The sequence below is a fragment of the Motacilla alba genome, chromosome 1 (genome assembly GCF_015832195.1).
Source record: "Motacilla alba alba isolate MOTALB_02 chromosome 1, Motacilla_alba_V1.0_pri, whole genome shotgun sequence".
Lineage (NCBI taxonomy): Eukaryota > Metazoa > Chordata > Aves > Passeriformes > Motacillidae > Motacilla > Motacilla alba.
Genome location: NC_052016.1, coordinates 40623492 through 40642077, shown reverse-complemented (window position 1 = coordinate 40642077; position 18586 = coordinate 40623492). Strand labels below are relative to the sequence as shown.

General features: G+C 38.2%; 1 protein-coding gene across 5 annotated transcripts in view; it reads left to right on the top strand.

Annotated features, from left to right (window-relative positions):
- Positions 1-18586, top strand: part of TENM4 (teneurin transmembrane protein 4) — a 1547018-nt gene that overhangs the window by 703904 nt on the left and 824528 nt on the right. The window lies entirely within an intron of this gene.

The window sequence follows — 18586 nt, the reverse complement described above, 5'->3', positions numbered from 1 at the left end:
GTTAAACTATGACGACATTAAATGAGAAATAATGCAGAAACTTCCTTTTTCTTGTGATATGGAACAGCTTTTTCTCCCTGTCAGAGGCTTCACATCTGTCATAGACTATTTGATACCCCTGCATCCATCACATACTCTGTCTTAGATCAAATGCCATGCAGTTCACATCATTTCAATTCATCACAAAGCCAAATATGTGTCTACACTGGGACCAGAAAATACAAGCTAACAAATCCAACTAAATATAGTGAAGTCTTTGACACTTCTGTTGGTCTGTGCTCCAGGAGCCAACAGGGGTTTCACAAGTTTCTTGGTGTTGAAATCTTACAAAGGAAATTTAACCCAGCTACAGAAAAATCCAAGTACCTGTGGTCATGTGAAGATGCTTTCACCTTTTCATTCACTTATTCCTTCCTTATTATTTGATTATAGCTCAGGAAGCTCTGGGAGAAATACTAAGTTTCCTCGTAAGTTTCTCTGGAATTCCATACTGAGGAGATTTCCTGGAATGTCTGAATCTGCATTTTGGATAGGCAAGACAGGTTTACACCATGACTACTTTTTTAACCATTATATGGGTATTCTATACTGTTATTATTTTTATTTGAATTCAATAGTCATTGGCAGGAGAACATAAACAATTATTATTGATTGCCAGGTGAGATTAGGAAAATACTGTACTAAAATCAAGAATGCTGAAGTAAAGGGTCAGATTTTTGAAATCAGCTGAGGTCCAGCAAGTGCTTCATAATCTTACCATGAAATGGGATTCCCATCTTAATCTCTCCAACAATGAGAATGGAACATTTATGGACCTTTGACCTTGAGGGGATTGTGAGGAATTCATTGGAAGAATTACATGCCACAAAGCCATATATTATTTATTAATGAACAAGGGGAAAGGAAGGAGATGGCACAATGTGCAAGGAGGGCATTTACATTCAGTTCTGTATAAATTCCTCTGTTTCTAAACCTCAGTGTTCTACTACAGTTTTCAAAGAAAACAAAAAAATTACATTTAGAGTACTGAAGTCTTTATGGTGCTTTCTGAATGCCCCTTTTTAAGGAAAACAAGCAGTAGATCTTCCTCAGAACTCTGTGCGACTTAAGGGCTTGCCATCCTGTTCTTTAACACTCCTTTGTTTCAGGCATTAAAATCTTCTCATTAAAATCTGCTCATATATAGGTAATGTGGGCCTGGAGATGTAGCAGCTAGATTCAGTCTATTTCATCTGATGAGCTTTAAATCAGCCTCAACTATTAAAAAAAAAAAAAAAACAGCAAAAAACTGTCAGAACTCAGCAATTATTTGATGTTTTCAAGTGGTCTGAAAAATGTGAAGTATGTAAATATCTGTGTTATTACCAAAGCCTCATGTTTATATCTCATTGTTTGTACAACCAAATGCTCATAGGCTTTTGAAATTGCCCCTCCTGTTCAAGGTCAGTCTATCATCACATCATCTAATTTTATCCATATGAAAGTTAGTCATTGAAGGTAATTATCTACAGCCAACACAGAGAATATAGCACCTCTACAGGCAATCCATCCTAAATATCTCAGATATCTAGTCTTGAAAGGAATTAATTGCTCAGTACTGATGCCAGTATCTCTTCACTGTAATCACAGGGAATTTAAGCAATTTGGTTATTTAAACTGCCCAAATTTTTTATAACCTAAGTAGAGAAAAATAAATGGTCTTTAAGGCAATTTATCTTCCAGGGAGAGTTTGAGATTCCACTTGAACTATGTGAGGTCTAGTGATTAGCAAAATCCTTAGCACCGTCTGTAGAATTTTCCCTGTGGAAAACCCTGTCCATTTGTGCCATTGAGGGAATAAGCTTTAGAGTCAGCTTTGTTGAAGATAGCCCTCAGAATCTACAAGGAGGGAGGGATGGATTCATGCATGAATACATGGATGCTAAAGGCTGTTATAAAATGAAACAACTAATTGAGTCTGGAGCCTTTGAGGGTTTAATGGTAATAAGCAACACCCAGGAATAGCGCAGTAATTTGAACATGACAAATTTTGGAGGTTTCTTTGATGTGTGATAGAAAGTAATTTGAATCAGCATGAGAGTGAATCAAACAACGTAAGCCTACCATAACCCGCTGGGGCTGGCATTCTTCTGGCTCAATAAAAGGTTTCTCAAGGCATTAAGTAAAGGCCATAGGGGGTGGGAACATAAACACAAACAGAAGCCAACAAAATGTTTACTCCAGTTTTCCCTTCCATCCCATCTCTCTTCCTTCTCCCCCGAATGAATTCTTCATGAACTAGTTAACATATTAATACATGCTTAAATATATATATACGTATATATATTATTTAGCTAGCAAAGTTTCTAGGGTGGAGCTCTTGTTAAGGTATTTTTTCACTGACTTGTAACAAGCTTGGACACAAATATTTTACAGATGGGACAATGTCCTATTTAAACACCATGGTTTTGGTCACATCAGTTTAACTCAGGTTCAGCATTTTCTGACAAAGCAAAGTTTGCAGCTCATCCCTGGCACGTTGGAGCTGAGGTGGTGGGAGGTTCATCCGTTGCCTTGCACAAACCTGGTTTGTTCATCGAAATCAACGTGTGCCATTGCCCAGAGGCATCTTTTTGGGGTGGTTCCTCTTCCCAGAAGCACAGCTTTTGTCACATAAAATGTTGAGTTGAATCAGCTGCAGCTGCCACTCCACGCAGTAAGATGACAGCTCAAGTGGAAAGCTTTAGCTGCTGAATGCTGCATCAGAACAGCTCAGCTTTAAAGCCTTGAGATTATTTAGAGCCACTGTGTTTAGAACCTTTAGGGGAAGAATACCAGACAAGTTAGATCACTATGAAAAATGATCACTAGGGACTACAATATATAATAAGGTATATAAATAAGTGTCACACAAAAGTGCTGTAGAAAAATGAAAAACAAAGTTTGCAACATTCTTCCACATAATGGCTTTATGGAAACATTACAACATTACACAAAGCTCTGAGTACAATACGAACCCCTGCAGACTCTGAAATGTGGTAAGCTGTAGGGTACAGGAACCCACAGAGAAGCAAAAGCAAAGGTTTAATGGTATTTTAAATGTTATGACTACACAGAAGGAGAAATCAGCAATCTAATCCTTTTCAGAATTCTTTGTGCATGGCAGAATAAGCGGGAACTCTGATGCTGTCCTCTAAATCCAGCTGTGACTGAACAAACGCTGGTAAGGGCAGCAGTTAAGGGACAGAGCTTGCAAAGGCAGGGCTTAGGATACTGAGGGCTGTGCAGCTGTCTTTCAGTGCTCTTCTTATTGCAGTGCACCACTGGCATGTGCATACGTTTCCCGTTTGAGAGACCCCACCCTCGTGCAACCAAAAAATTTTGCTTTCCAAGGAAGAAAGACTAAAAGGCTTCAATGGTCAGACTCCATGAATTTGCCTTGAACTAAAATTCACTTCTATGGGAGGTCCCTGGAAACCTAAAGGAAAAGGATTTGGTTTTTAAATAGGATGCTGCTAGGTTAACAGAAGTCACTGCAAGATTTAAAAGTATTATAAAATTGCTCAAGCTTCTGTGGAGTCTCATCAGCTGGGATTCAAACAGCACAAGTATAAGGAAAATAATTTAACCATGGATATTAGCTTCTGCTGGATAGGTCTGAGTACTTTGTCCTGTAACCCTTTGATTTTTCTCTATGAATCAGATGGGGAAAAAAGGAGAGGGTTCATTGCATGAAAGTGTCACGAACATGCATTTAATGTGCTAAAATTTCCTTTCAACATAGCTATCCTTTTACAACTGACAGATAACCAAAAATGTTCTTTTTTAGTTTACGTGGCCTTCTGATTATTCTTTTTTTGCACATCTTGGGAAATTTAGTCTTAAATACACATATTTCAGGCTTGAAAAAAGAAAATTCAGATTAATGAAAACTATTAAACAAACTAGAAAAGGAAAACAAAACAAGGAAATCAAAACACATATTTAAAGACATTTATTTTATTGCCTTGAAACAAACCTTTGTCTGTCATAAGTCCTCTTATTAGCCAGCTGTTTTGTTAACTGAAATATTGATCAAGCCTGTCACACTTTCTTTGTCTGTCAGGAACAAGAGAAGGTGGTGACCCTTTCAGGAAATTGTAGTGACAGGTTTGTAATTTGATAATCACTTGTTCAGAAAAGATTTCACTTTGCTCCCTGATGTAAATTCAGGATACTTAGTTTCCTTTGATTTCTTTTTTTAACTTTCAAGCTTTGTCTTCTGAAAACTTCAGAGTTAGATAAAGAAACACAATATGATTATTGCTTTTTCAGAATACACTATATAGATTTTTTCTCTCTTTAGCTGAGGTGACTGTGCTTACTGATGAGAAGCTATTTATCTTTTTTCTCCAATTTCTCATTATAGGAGAAGAATGCCTATAGAAAAATCCTGGTTTTTTACCGTTGATGTCAAAGTGTCACAGGGTCATAAAACAATTGGATTGGGTTTGATGAGACATTAAAGGTCATGTAGTTCAAACTTCTCTGGCATTGCCATGGACACCTTCTACTAGACCAGGTTACTCAAAGCATCATTTAACTTGGCCTTGAACACTTCCAGGGGTGGGGCATTCACAGCTTATCTGGACAATCTGTTCCTGTGCCTCAGCAGCCTCACAGTGAAGAATCTTTACCTAATATCTCTTCTAAACCTGCCCTTTGTCAGTTTGAATCCAGTCCCCCTTGTCCTATGGCTACATGCTCTTATAAATATTCTTTCAATCACAACAGACTGTTTTGTGGAATTGGGTATTTCCCATCTTGAAGTGACTGAGAAACTGAAAAAGCACCTCTTAAGGGTTTTTTAAATGAGGCCCAGATTCAGGTTCCTGTTTCTCAAGGACTTTAAGATAACCAAATCATCTGCTCGTTCATCTTCGCTACCAGCACTTGAAAATTCTTGGAAATAGAACAGTGCATCCTGCAGAGTAGAAAAGCTTCTCTCTCAAATTTTTGAGTAGTCAAATAACTAAGTTAGGCAATCCTTCTGTAATTATTTTGTACCATTAAATGTTCTATCCATCAGAATTTAATTGTTGTAATTAACAAAAGAAGTATTCTTTGTCTTCTCTCTATGTCACTGAAATGATCTTCTGCATGCCATTACTTGCCATCGTTCACTGACTTGAAGATTGTATGTCTTCATTTGATGAACAAGGCTGTCACCTTTCCTGGATTTTTCTTTCATTTTGGTATGATCAAAAGTAGTAAAAAATTCTTCCCCACAGCTAAACTACAGCAATCATGCTCAGAGGTTACACACATCTGAACATCTACTTCTGCAACAAACTTAATTTTCCTCTCAGATGAGCTACATTGAAACCAATTGGCTAAAAAGAAATTTGATGTTGAGGCATGTTATTAAATATAGCCCCAAACTGAAGGGGATATTAGTTTGCCATTATACTGTTCAGTGCCTGATCATGAGTAATGTATCCAATTCTCTTCAATGGAAATATCCAAAATGGTGCCGCAGAACATTTTACCCAAATCCTGCCCCATCTTGCAGAGTGGAGGCTGTTTTTTACAATCCTATGTCAATCTTGAGATACTGTTGCTTTTCACTTACTTAGGTTGTTTAAGCTTGGAGTTTCCACCTGGTCACTAATGAGTTGATTCTGTCCTCAGATGGATTACCTGAGACCTATTTGACTGTATTCTAGCCTTCAGAGATCAAGCACAAGGCCAAATAATTCCCTTCTAAAATAAGGGGAAATGTAAAATCCTTTTTACTTGAATTCACACCATGAAAAATTAGGTTTTTAGGCCAGGATGAGGTTCCTTCTATATGTATTCAGCAGAAGAAAGCTATTTAGAAAAACATCCCAACCTGAGTACTCACAATAATGAACATGACCAGACCTTTTGAGGATATCTCTGTTTTCCTACTAACCATAGGCAGAAGCTGAATTAGACTCAAACACAGAGTCACATATGATATCCTGATTTGGAAGGGGCCTACCAAGATATCATCAAGTCCAACACCCAGCGCTGCACAGCACCATACCCAAGGATCACAGCTTGTGCCCAATAACTTTGTCCAAACACTTCTTGAACTCTGTCAGGATTGGTGCTGTGACCTCTTCCCTGGGGAGCCTGTTGCAGTGCCCAACCACCCTCTGGGTGGAGAACCTTTTTCAAATATCCAGCCTAAACCTCCCCTGAAACAACTTTAGGCCATTCTCTCAGGTCCTGACACTGGTCCTCATGGAGAAGAGATCCATGCCTGCCCCTCCTCTTCCCCTCATGAGTTTTCAGACTGCAAAGGTCTCTCAGTCTTCTGAATCACACCTAGCTTTAGAAACCTTGAGGACGTAAGCTCCACACTTACTGACAAATATTTCCTTATCCAATTCAAGAGACATCAAAATAACATTTTTCACATCTACAAAGTATCTGTAATTCCATGGCAACCTCTTCTGCCAGAACTCTGGATTGACATCTCATCTGTCTGTCTGATGTATACCCTCCTGCAGTTTTGTTATTGCCTCTGTAGTATCCTCAGAAGCAGTTTAAAACTCCTTTCATTCACACTGAAGCAAAGCAGGTGTAATTCAGTGAACAAAGAAATAATTCTTTGTGCAGCAGCAGAATTAGGTCTTTTTTAAAATAAACAACTGTGACAGGAGTATCAGGCATGTCATGTATACATCCTCTTAAAGACAGGGATGAAAAGGCTAAGGAGAAAAGAAAAAAGCAGAAAAGTGACACTTCCGAAGTGTCACTTAGGAAGGAGTTGGCCAAGAATTTTATCTGCATGTTTCAGTAACTTTTCAGTTGCTTTTTTCATTTCATTTTTCAGTTAGGCAAAATAGTGCTTTGGTTTTACCTTTTTTTGAACTTATTGCATAATAAGAGTATTTCTTTTAAGTTAAAGGTTTCACAGAAACTTCCAAAATATAGAGGATCAGTGCTTACAGCTAGATGTGACAAGGCTTGCTGAAGTTGATATTTTTTAAGGTGATGCAATGTGGTGATATCCTGGCTCATCTGTTGTAGCTATTAGACTGTTCATATTAGTATTGTGTTCACTCTTTCCCTGTGTCAGTGGAATATTTTCCTCCTCCTTTACTTTAGATAAACCTCATTTGGCTACACTTTTTGTGTAGTTTTATTCCTGGATGTATCCCTAACAATAGATATTAATTTTGCAACCCAGGTTTTACATATGAGACACCCCTCTCATTACTGCTACTTCAGCTCTTCTTTAATATTTTGAGTAAAAGTCCAGTTTCTCCTGAATACAGCCTTATGTCTTGACACTGTTATTCTGAGGAGTTTTATCAACCATAGGTGGTGCTGTGCTGTAATTCTTTGATTATGTTGTTTTTTTTTTTCTTTTTAAGTAGCTAAAGGAGGCATAGAGGCCACCAAGAAAGAATCAGTGGTTATAGTTAAAAAAAAAAAGAAAAAAAGATGGGATTAGTTCACAACAAACTCAGTGGGTGTTCTGGCGTACTTCTGAATTCTCAACTTCTTTTACTTTCTTTATATCTTTCTATTTATATATTTTTAAGCTTCTATGTATTTCTTTTCCACCACCTCTGGCTGTACTTTTAATTCTGGTATTTACTGGGTAGCCTATTTGGTAGCTATCTCACAGCTTGACACCTTAACTTACTTTGTTTATGTGCAGAAAAGCATCATCACAGAAGCTTCTGTTCATATTTAACTTTATCAGTATTCATCTTTTTGTTGAGCTGTACTTATTATCCCTCCATCAGTACATGCTTCTGAAGTTCAACTGGAGACAGACTTGAAATCATGAAATGGAGAATTGAGCCAGAATCTGGTCTGAATTTCTCCAGCAAGGAGGCCAGGGTGAGTTACCAAGCAAAAAGTGCAGACATTTACCTGAGGCCTTTGACATCACTACTTTTCTGTATGATGACCTAGAAATGTCCTGGGAAAGCCATTTCTGACAGGCTTTCTGTTTCTGTTTAGCTGAAAGGGTCTGGAAGCATCCTGTCATAAGGTACCACTTTGAAAATTAGTGTAATTACTATAAGTAAGAATTTTAAAAATAATTTTTTTTTCATTCCCCTTCCCACCCCTGCACTTTCTCTTTAGACTTGATTTTTGTCCCAAGATTAATTCGTTATTGTGCCTTAAAACCAATGCCTCCTTTCCTATGTGTTGCAGGGAAAGAAAACCCTGCACAATTCACATGGTTGAAGTCAAATCAGTATGAAGGAGATATGTCAATTCATTAATGACACATCATTATCCCGCAATCAGTGAGCTATACAGTCAGGATCAATTCAGCAATAACATAAATAAACCACAACATCTGACACTTGTAAAATACTAACCAACACCTGTGCTTTTTGAGACATCCTCCCATAACTATTCCCCAAAAGTTTTCATTACACCCACATGCACCCATGCAGACAGAGTTATAGAACCACAGAATGATAGAATTGCTTAGGCTGAAACAATTAAGATTAACAAATCAAACCATTAAACAAGCACTGACAAGTCTGCCATTTAACCATGCCCCTAAGCACTGCATCTACCTGTCTTTTAAACACCTTCCCGGATGGTGACTCCACCAACTTCCCTGGGTTGAGCGCACAAAATTTCTCCCATGACACTATAGTTAGAAGCGCATAGCACCACCTATGGTTGATAAAACTCCTCAGAGCTGTTTTCCCCATTTTCACAATATTCCTGTTGGAGATGTGCTGGCCCTACCCCTGCGGGTACCCACATTAGTAGCTGCAGTCCCTAATTGCCACCTGTGTGAACTGAGACGTGCACACACTGGCTGTGGGGCTCTCCTTGCTGTCCCTGCACTGCTAGGTAGGAAAAAACACCTGATGCCCTTATCTTTCAATTTTTTTGTTGGGTTGTAGGCAGCATTCTTGCAAACATCTGTGCACACTAGTTGACTCTTCCACCACTGCATGTTGCAGGACGGGGCATGTCCTTGGGAATCCTGCTAGGTGCTTGGCCGGGCTGTTTCGTGGCAGTGACCTCCACATGATCACTACTCACCAGTCATTTACTTTTCTATCTTTTGTTCAGTATAATCAAAGAAAATACATAGCTCTTTGTTAAAAATTCACTGAAACTCCCTCCAGATATCACCCTGCAAGACGTCAGTTTACAGATAATGTCTTGGTTTAATAAAAAGGGAAAAAATCTTCCAAAAAAACAATTTGTTTTAAAAGAGAGAATATCTTAATTCCTTTTTTCCTTTGCTTCCTGCTTGGCTATGTATCTTCATTCATTTTCATCTTGTAAACACAAGAAAAGGTCCTAGCAATTTTTTTAACGGAAGGATTTAATAAACACCAGCTGGACACCAGAGAAGCTCTATTTTGATTTTTAAAAATATTCATTTTGGACATCCCTGCAAATGTCATGGGCCACTATAATACTCATGTTCTTCCTGCTTAAAAGAAAATACACTGATCTGAAAAGCAAAAATTCTATATTTGGCACTCTAGTGAGTAGAGTCTATATTGTACTTCTGTCGTCTTTGTTGTGGCTGCCATCATTACATATGAGTGTTTAGCAGCTAATTGATGGGCAAAGTTGCATTCCAGATAAGATAACTTTTGTGTGGAAATATTAGTCACAAATTCCATTCTGTTTATTATGGAAGATTTTAATCAAGTCAGGAAACCTCTTGATTCATTCAGTCATGTAGTAGTTCAACCCAGTGCTGATGTTTCCTGGAAGTGCAGTCAACCTGTTCATTTCCAATGAAAGGGGTTTTTTCCCTGCCTGCTATATGACTTATGCTCAAACAGTTAGAAAATATTCCAGTAGTTGCTGAGGCACCTAGAAGGGAAATCTCTAAGATATTTGAAGCCTTATGTATAAATTGCTTTGAAGAGCAGAGTTCACCAGCAGCCAGGGGAGCAACAGATATGTTTATGGCTCATCTTGATACATGGGGGAGGTCAGTAACTAGCTGAGACTGTACATTATTTTCTTCCATTCAGCAACATAGGCAATGAAATGAAAAACAGCAGTGCAGCATAGAGGTGAAAAATGCACATGTCACCATAACTGCAGTCTTCTGTGGAAAAGTGAGGAAAAGATTCTTAGGTGCTGGAAGAGTAAGAAGATAGAATGCATAATATGATGTTTATAGGAAGGTATATGCTTCAATGGTAACAAAATGGTGGTGGTACAGAAAAAGTCTTCAAAGGCATCACCTGAAAATATGAACTTGAGCAGGAGCATGTGCAAAGTCTGATGTACAGGAGCTCTATTTGGAATGTCTAGAAAATGAGAAACTTTTATGAAAGTGAGATCAGTTTATGAGTCCTCTTTATATATACACTGGATGGTAAAATATCAGGGAAGAAGAACTCGAACCACAAGTAAATTGATCTCAAACTGGACATAACTGTGGCTGAATTAGCAATTATGTAAAAAAAATACTAGAAAAAATCTAGACCTGGAAGACTAAGGGAGAAATTACTTCTGAACCAATTTCAAGACGTAGCTTATTTTCCAGAAAAAGATTCTCTGAGTTAGGATGTACAAAGAACTGGAGTGACCAAAGAGATTTTTCTCTGTAATGCATCCCTAAACATTTCTTCCAAATTTACATGGAATGGAAGCCAAACCTTTGATCTGCTGATCTGCTAATCTCTCTTGCTAGCAACTTTGAAGGAAGACAGCACAGAGGAGAGATTCATATGGGTCCCTTGTGTGTGACAGCCTTCAGAGAAGAGCATTTTCTTTCCCTGTGTTTTTTGGGGTCTGCTGGGATCATAAACATATGAATTATCAGAGACTCACAGCTTAGACACTGTCTGTCTTCCTGTCCATCTTTTGCATTTCCAGGCCCTACATATCAAGCAAAGCCATGTAAACATAAGCAGTGGAGTGGAGTGGAGAGAAGTGGAGTGGAGAAAAATAAAAGGGAAGGACCTAGGGATCTGAAGCCCCTCCTTTTATCCTAGTCTTCTGACAATTTTAGGGCCTACTAAGATGTGCAGACTATTAGAAGCTCACAGTTCCAAGTCTTCCAATTTTTCATATACAGTTTTGTAGTGCACTTCTGTCTGTTGAGCTGAGGGTTACTTTCATCACTTTTAAATGCCTTTTTTAGCACTTAACTTAAACTACTCCTCTTTTCCTCTCTGTCCTGATGCTAAGTTGATGTTCTGAAATTTATGTGCAATTGCCAGCCAATTACCTTTACTTGTTATAAACCTTTTTCCCCACCTACTTTCCTTTGTCTCTTATTCTTGACTGAGACAGAAGTCATGTCTTTTTTCACCATATCTGAAGAGAATCTCACAAAGATATAACACTAGATAAATAGTCATTACTGAGAATGAAAAGGTGAAGTTAAATCATCCAAAATAATTCTTCATTTTAGAACAAATCGGGGTCATCTTAGCTTTCTCAGACACATAGAAAAACTTATCCTTTGTGGAGAAAAAGAAGAAAAAGAGGCATCAGGTCTGCTTCTTTCAAACACAAATGTCTAGATTCTACTTTTTGCTATGTTCACTACCTCCCTTCCTTAGCCATCCATTGCATATTTACCTGCCTAGGTGGTTGTTTGTCTAATAGAAAATCACATCAGATCTAGGAATCTTTTTTCTGCCACATTTATATGATAAATATTTGCATATGTATTAAAACAAAATCTCTAAATCACACAAAACATGCAAAAATTATTTTTGATCTGTTTACACAGTCAGTCAACATATTGCTAATAACATAATCACATTGAACAGCATCTCTAAATCTCCAATAAATTCAGCTTATGGAAGAGAAAATGTACTAAGATTGTTTTTCTCACAGATTCATTCAATACAGAACAAAGAAATACACAATGAAAAAGATACTTTCTTTAGGGGCTGAAGTATTCTTCCACAAAACTAGAAAATTTACTAAAGTGATCCAATTTATACAAAGATGGGACTTTTGTAGACTTTGGGGTTTTTTTAGCATCTTAAATGTTCAGTATTTCTCTTTTATTATTGAAGAATAATTTTATTTAACTTTTGGTTTGGGTTTTTAAAGTTTTGTATACTTATACTAGCATCTCTCAAATATTCAGCAAACAGCTGTTTTCAATCATGAGCCATCCCAGTTATATTGATTGCCTATACTCTATACTCTTTCCATTACAGACTACAAAATGTTTTGATTTGTTTTGGGTTTTTTTTCCCTTCCATATACAGGACATGAATAATTTCTGAAAAATACTTCTATTTTCACATCATTTCAAGTTTAAGTAACCCTTATTAGGAAAAATATTTTAATCTTGCGGTCTTCCTCCAAGCACCTCTAATACATTTCTGCATCAGTTTACAGACACTGTGTCAACAAGACCTAAACTTTTCTGTGATGATCTACTCTGTAATAAGTTACCAGCAGAATCAGACATAGATTTCAAAAGAATCTTATTCTTACTTTCTCCATTTCACATTCTAGTTCTTGTAAAGAATTGAATAGAATGCATTTCTTGTGTTTATCAACAACAGCATCTAGTTTTGAACAGTTATTAAGATATGGAATTTTCTCAAACATGTCATCTGCCGCTCTGTAATAAGACTATGCCAGTCTCTCTTGGCTGGCATCTCAAAAGATATACACAATTAAATTCAATGGAAACATCACAGGTTTATCTTTCCTAATTTTAGGGCAAGTTTAAGGAAAAGAAATGCTATTAGTTTTACTTCAAAAAGGGCCACTCAGAGAGGCTGAAAATCCCTTCCTTTTTTTTTCCTTTTCTTTCTTTTTTTTTTTTTTTTTTTTTTTTTTATTCATTAGAGATCGTAAAAAAATGGAGGGGAAGAAAATGTGCAGAGCATAAATATGGTTATCTTAAGTTCACTTAAAATTCTCTGACAGAAATCCTCTGCCATTCCTCAGCTCTTCTTAGAGGACTTAGAGGAAATGCAAACCCAATCACTCATACCCAATGTTTCTAGACACTCATGTCTCCACAGCCACACAGTTGCTGAACTGTCACAGGTGCACAGCAAACCAAGTCAGTATTTCAAACCCTTGAAGCTCACTGGTCTCTCTATAGACCAGTGTTTGTGAAATGTCCAATGTAATAACAGTGACCCATGATCATGTGCTACTATGGCCTCTGATAACCCCAGAAAATGCAAATCCATGTGTCCCACATAGAGGGGAGAAAGGTAGGGCTACTGAGAAATGTAACATAATTTAACACCCTTTAAAAGACAAAACTCCTTGTAACATTACTTAGGCAGCAATTTCGATTCAAATAATGTCAGTAACATTATTTAAAATCCTTTTAGATAAGAACACCCACCCCCGCACTCATCTCTTCATCAACTGACACCTGTCAAGAAGAAACTGTGGGGGGAAGGACTGCTCTTTAAAAGGAATTTGAATAATGTTAATACATTGCTCAAAAATATTTTGTAGACATTTTTCTTCCTAGCAGCTCTCTCTTTGACCTACATGTGCTTATGCAATACCCTTGAAGAAGAACAAGGAAAATATCTAAAACTTCAGTTGGAGTTAAAAATTTCCTTTATTTTGAGAGAAAGAGACCTAGTGGTAGTCTTAAATTACTTGAGTTTTCCTGCAAGAATAATGCTGTATGAATGATACAGTATGCTATAAATTGTGAAAATACTGGATTTAGAATCACAGAATGATAGAATTTATTAGATTGGGGAAGGTTTTTAAGATCATTGAGAACAAGCATTAATCCAGTACTGCTAAGTCCATGACTAAGCCATAATGACATCCATGCCATATATTCATGTATTTTAAATCTTTGGGTATATTTCGGGGTTTCAGATCAATGGGAACATACAGGCAGATGTTACATGCCCTCTAGACACTGTCCTGACATGTTGCATAAGGTACAGTACAAGCCCTCCATTGGTCTCCATGTGTTTGGAAACAGCCATGCCACATTCAACTCCTGGCTTTGTCCACAGTAAAAGCTGCCAAGAGAGCAGAAATGTGCCAGGTGTACAGGTATGTAGAAAAGAAGGACTTACATTTGTATTTCTTTCCTTTCTCATTGCCCTCTTTTATGAAAATGAATTCATGAGTAGCCATTTCCTATTCCATCAATCTCTGCCAGTACACCGAAGTATCAAAATTGTAGTGAGTCATGCAGTCTGGGAAAGATAAAGTGAACATATACTACTTTGACTTTATCACTGCTCTATAATTCAATTGCCTATGTTTTTTTCATTCTCTTTGGTTTTGACCTTCCTGATCTCATAGAAATATAAGCTTACATTGTCCAAATGTAGGTGTCTGAAGTTCTTTCAGCCAGAACAGATAAGGAAGTTGCTATTCAGTACTTCTGAGTGACCAGAATGGTTTAGTTTTATGTTCCAGTGGTTACAATCCCTGATGGTGAATTAAGACTTCTGGGATTGCATCTGTAAAAGCACATAGAATAAGGTAGTCCCTGTCCCTTTGTAGAGAAAATGGACAACATTAAAGGGAGATGTTTGAGCAACATTTAGATTTTGGGTCTAGACACAGAGAAATTTCATCATAAAAAGATCCTACCACTACACAAGACCTACATAGGATTATTTCCTCAACTATTTTACTTTAGGATTCCCACAAAATCAAAGAAGAAAAGAGAGCAGGTCTGGAGGTTGATCTTAAGATGCCCTATATTCCTAAGGTTGTTCAAGTTAGCAGCCCAGTTTCTCTACAGCAGCTGGAGGCAGACTCTAAAGAAATAACTGTAGATGCAAATATCTGCTCTACAGGCATTTAAAAGTTAGGTAATATAAACTTCTCTTGTTGGACATCAGCAACTTCCTGATCACTCTCCAAGGATACTTACACCATGACAAAAGTGCATAATTCAAGAACAATTATACTGCCAATGAATCCATGACATTGTACTCCAAAGCAGACACGAATATGTGCATGAACAGGTAGCTCAGAACACTGCAAATCTTTCCACGGTGTTCAATTATGAAAGAGGCATGGATGTTTAAACCAAGATAGATAGCATAGTAAGAAAATTATGTTTTGTGTCACTTTTCTTAAAGACATAAAATTGATATTGTCATCATTAATAGAAGCAAAACCCAAGGAAAAAGACTGGAAGCCACTGAAGTAGGACAACATTTTTACAGTGAAATCAATTAAATACATGCTGCTCTCTTAAAATGCACCACTTCATTTTAAGGAGCTTAAGGTATGAATAACAAGGCCATAAAATGTTAATAACTATAATAACTGTAGCTTCTATGATATTTTTAACTGTGCAGAACTGTAATGTGACAAGGAACAATAAAAAGAACTTGCAGACATTACTTGGGTTAGGAAAGGTTGAGAGATTTTACTGAGAAAGCTCTGCTCTTTCACCTCCTTGACCTTGAATGAATAAAGATCCAGAAAAGTGAAGGGACCAGGTAGTTTTTCCAAGCCATGGCTTGGGAATTGCCATCATATTTATTTTGTTGCTGCTGTTTATATATACTGTAATGCCTAGAGCCCTCGTCATGAGCTGTTGTGCTAAGCACTGAAAAGTAGAGATTAAAATGACAATCTCTGTCTCTCAGAGCTTGTATGTAAAATGTAAGGCAAGAGGAAACAGCTTCATGCGAAGAGACAGGACAACAGAAAGGAACATTTTCTTTCTTGGTCAGCCTGATAAGCAATGGCCAATTTCTTGAGGTTTTTTTCTTTTTCAGTCAGCTCAATGGTAAAGGATCTGCAAGAAAGTACATCTTTGTAGAAGATTTTGGAAGGCCCCTGTCAGACCAAGAGGCTGTCTGGTAGGGGTCCCAAAAATGTCTTTTTTATGTCTGGGAGCAGACTGAAGGAGATAGAACACTGAGATGTAGATCTGAGCCAATCCAGAATGAGAAAGGTTCTTTGAAGGATATATGAAAAGAACAGAGCCAAGGGAATTTGGACCCAGCAGAATCAATGAAGGGTAAAAAAAAATTCAGATATGCTGCTAATGGATAGCAAGCCAAGGAGAGCAGGATGTGGTGTTCAAGCCAGTTTCTGAAAGCTTGAAAAATCTTCAACATTCCTTCTCTGCTCTGCTGCTTGTGAGCACACAACTAATACAAAGTAGAGATATCTTCGGAATTATTTATTATTACTTCAGTCAAAGTCTTTGAAATACAAGAGACTCATTGTGCCTTTGAGAATCACCTATCCAACACAAGAGAGAAGCGTCTGGAATGTTCACTCTGGATGGGTAGTTTCACCCAAATTTATGTACAAGCTTTTGGGGGTTGCTGAAATTGATAGCTCAGCTAAGGTGATGAGCTGGACCTCCATGTCCCCAGGTCCAACCAGGAGCAAGTCTGGGCATGTGCTCCCAGCAGGCACATGCCTGGTTACATGAAACAGCACATTCTGGCAAATTCAGTGTTTACATGAACACAGACAGCAGCAATGGCCTCATTCTGTTCTCTGCAGGTGGAAAGCCCACTAGTTGGAAAAAAATCTTTATGTATGGATATGTACAATGTGGATCCATTCAGCAAGGGGACTCGGTCTGCCCAGTAGCTGACACTGGAGCACCAGTTTCCCACTTGTCCCATCTAGACACACACACACACACACACACACACACACACACACTGTTAACTCAGTCAACTCCCAAAAGCTACAGTCTCTTCAGCATTTGGCCTGTACCCCCAGTTCCTCCAGTAGCCATGCCATGGCATCGTAGAGTTATGGAATCATGGAATGGCTTGGGTTGGAAGGAGCCTTCATCTAGTTCCAACCCCCATGTCAAGGTATCCCTTGGTTAAGGGACACATTCCACTTGACCAAGTTGCTCAAAGGCCCATCCAACACCTGCAGGGAAGGGGCACCTACAACTTCTCTGGACAAACTGTGCCAGGTCCCATCACACTCAGTTGTCACATGCCCAGTTACACATACACCCCACCAGTTTATGATCACTTCATCCTACTCACCAGTTAGCCTGACTTGATATTTGCTGGTGTTGGCACACTGCCATATGCACTTGCACTTGCTCCAGTTGCTGGTACCAAAACCACAAAGTTCCAAAATCAACAGATGTTTCTGATGACGCTATACCTTGTTCTGCTTAGGGCTGCTGCAAAGCAGTACTTACAGAAATCTTAGCAGACGCAATCCTAGAAAAGCAATCCATTGTTGCATTCATTCCTCTTGGAAATGAGAAAACTAAATTACCTATTATGACAAAATTGTACTTTTTGTCTGAAAAACTATGACACAGGATAAGGAAGCTGCTTATCCTCAGAAGCACCTAAGACTGCCTCTCCTATCAGCAAAAAGAAAAAAGTCACCGCAAAAGGATCCGTGCACAATGCAATCATCTTCCATTCAGGGCACACAGAATAAGGAGTCAAAATAATGTTTGCACCACCACCTTTTAAAAATGCTGAGTTGTTGGCACAGTTTATGAGGCACAGCTTTCCAGAGGAAGAGGGCAATGGTGCCCTGCCTTCCTTTGGGAGATGTTTCTTCTGGGGAGCAAAAGGAAATGAAAATTATAATTATAGTTTCTCAGGTGAAACAGGAAGCAATGCTGTTTCCACTGCCACCTCCTGTTGGTCAAGGAAGTGGTCACAGGAAAAAGGATGGATCAGGAGGGCCAGGGGTTTTCCATGACTTATACTCAGTTCATAGAATCATGGAATCGTAGAATGGTTTGTGTTGGAAGGGACGTTTAAGTTCATCTTGTTCCACCCCCCTGCCATGGGCAGGGGGACCTTCCACTAGACCAGGTAGCTCAAAGCCCCATCCAGCCTGGCCTTGAACAATTCCAGAGGTGCAGCATGCACAGCTTCTTCAGGCAGCCTGTGCCAGAGCCTCACCATCCTCACCCTAAACTTAGTGTAGGACAGACCCTGTGCCTGTTCGTCAAATGGCCTTTAGAATTATGGGATCGTTAAGTTTGGAAAAGTCCTCCAAGGTCATCAAGTCCAACCTTTGTCCAAACACCACCATGTCAACAAAATCACAGCACCAAGTGCCACATCCTGTCATTGCTTTACAGACTTTGCATCTTAGAGCATGGACAGCAGTGTCCCACAGCCATGCTCACCATCCTCACCATAGGGCTTAGCCAGTATTTACTGAAATGTGGAAAGCACCAGGAAAGTATTTTTGTGAAGAGCACACGCAGAAGAAACTGATATCTTCACTGTTTTTGTTCATGTATGCTTTTAAGATTTTTAATCTGTTATGAATGACTGCATGCTAAATATCTAGGCAGATAGATTAGTTACATGCCAACCCAAAAAGAAGTAATCATCTCTTTCTGTAAGAATTTGTTTGCATGGGAGATTGCAGGAAATTAATTCCAAATTAATTTTTAATGGTTTAACGAAGCAATGTAAATACATATTATTAGGAAATCAATGTGTATATTAATTAGCTTACTTAAGTCACTTTACATTCACATAGTTATGTAATTTCGAGAAGTCTTCATGATTTTTTGATGTAGGCATGAGGCCCAAGCATTTTAGAATTTTACAGATCTCTTTGGGCCCATCAAAAGCCATGATCCAGAATATTAATAGAGGTAATCAGAGATGTTTCCATTGAAAATTCCAGTCTGCATGTAAAGAAAAAAATTCCAAAGAGCTGTCTTGGGACAAAA